The sequence below is a fragment of the Protopterus annectens genome, chromosome 2.part2 (assembly GCF_019279795.1).
Source record: "Protopterus annectens isolate FY-2018-M chromosome 2.part2, PAN1.0, whole genome shotgun sequence".
In the NCBI taxonomy this organism is placed as follows: domain Eukaryota; kingdom Metazoa; phylum Chordata; order Ceratodontiformes; family Protopteridae; genus Protopterus; species Protopterus annectens.
The window spans coordinates 266,923,335-266,925,528 of NC_056730.1; positions in this window are offsets into that span (position 1 = coordinate 266,923,335).

Consider the following 2,194-nt stretch of genomic DNA (forward strand, 5'->3'; position numbering starts at 1 on the left):
ATAGCCACGGTCAGTGCAGGTTTAGAACATTTGTTTCCTAGCTGTGAGCCTTATACCTTTGGCACTTTTGTTGTTTGCCTGTTTCTTCTATGAATTACATTTATTCTATCCTTATGTGACCGCTTTAGGCAACTGTTACATGCAGTATGGTACATAGTTATTTCCTACAATCACAGGGCATTTGACATTGTATCATTGTTGGTCAGGTCACACCTACACAAACATTAATTGTCCCTCACACAGTGGATCAGGGGGTATCCTGTTTATGTCAGTGCCTTCATCACCCTTATACAATGTGCCACTATGCAAATGTGTGCAATATATTCTCTCGCTTATTCGTGTCTGGACACGTGCGTCACGGGCAGGTGTTTGATCCTGGGTAGTAGGTTCTGCATGACCATCTAGGGCTGGACAGTGTCGTGCACCACTACTGCACATTCCAACTTGTGTCCAGATATCTACAGGACTGGACTTTGTGTCTTCATGCCCATTCTAATGTTTACACAGGTTACTTATCCCATGAGGGATATCCCAAAAATTGAACAAGACCAAAACAAGACAAATACCGAATATTCTTCTGGCATTATGAAAATGTGCTGGGGGTTTTACATGCAAGGAATATATAGTTTGCAATCCTGAAACTGCCTAGTGTGACACTACCTACTACATATGCGTAGTGGTCACTATGTGTAGATGTAGCTGCACCAAACCAGTAGGCCAAGTATGGCTGGATTTGGTGGACGTTCAGGTATGCGAGCAGGTTGTGTGCTGTGGAGGGGATGCTGGGTAGTCCATTATGCATCCAGGTGTGTTGCATTTGATATGGCCAGTTCCATCGGACCAATCTGTGGGTATGTGCCGGTGACATGTCTATACATTTGTATCGCACATTTTAATATTCATATGTTTGTGGGATTGTGTTCTACAGTATGGCCTGTCTGGTTGTATTGCAGATGTGTATACATGTTTTTGTGTTTCTTTCTGCTTCAGCCGCTGCTCCCTCATACACCTCCGGTTGACCTATTCTGCATACGACACAGTGTCGGCTTGGAGGATTATACCATTACCCATCCCCCCACACACATATTCCTGACACTCCATCCATCACTGCTTTGGTTGATGGCCCATGACACGGTCAGGGTAACACATTGCATACCCTACATATGTCAGGTACCTGTATGGTTCTGTGGATTACCCTTTTATTGTTAAAAATATGTAAATTACAGAACAAAAATGTCCTGCAATGAAAATAACAAACCAGTTTCGGCTAAACAGCCTTCTTCAGTGTAATTAGCTTAAATCCCAAAGTCCAATGTCATGAATACATCCATATGTTACATCCACCAATGGCAACAATGGTATGATCCAACCCTTGGGTTGGAAACATAATACAAAGTAAAATACCAAAATCCAAGTGTTTAGAACACAATTTTCATATATGAAAAGAAGTGTTAGTAGGCTCAAAGTAATATCAAACTAATACAAAAATGTTAATAAATAAATATATATATATATATATAAATATATATATATATATATATATATATATATATGTATATAACATAATTACAAAGCAATAACATAAATGTATGTAAAGAAAAACATATATATATATATATATATATATATATATATATATATATATATATATATATATATATATATATACAGACTGATAGGATAATATATGCAAAAAAGTATAGCCAATACATGTATGTATAGATAATTACAATATTCATCCAAATTGCACATATCCAGCTTGCTGAAACAGATAGATAGTCAAATATTTTCATAAGAAAAAGTAGAAATACATATAACTGTGCAACCATACAAAGGTATCCAAAATAAGGGTATAGTAGGACCAAAAAAGGGTATACTAGGACCAAAAAATCACTGTAACAATACCATAATATAAACTAGTGACATGATTACTACCAAATCAGTCTAACATATCAACAAATATGAGATGTGTCCACAAGTAAAAAAACCTTTATTCGATCCACATAAAATTGTTGACTGTGCAAAATTTAATCCACAATGGATAAATGGATACTGAAACCATTTATATATATATACAAGCGCAGTTGAAAATGCAGCTCCCTGTCCCACCGATCACCGCTTGTAAAAAGTTCTTGTTCTCCTCAGTCAGCCCTCTCCTCACAATGCCATCACACCAAGCTATCTGAGTAGCCAA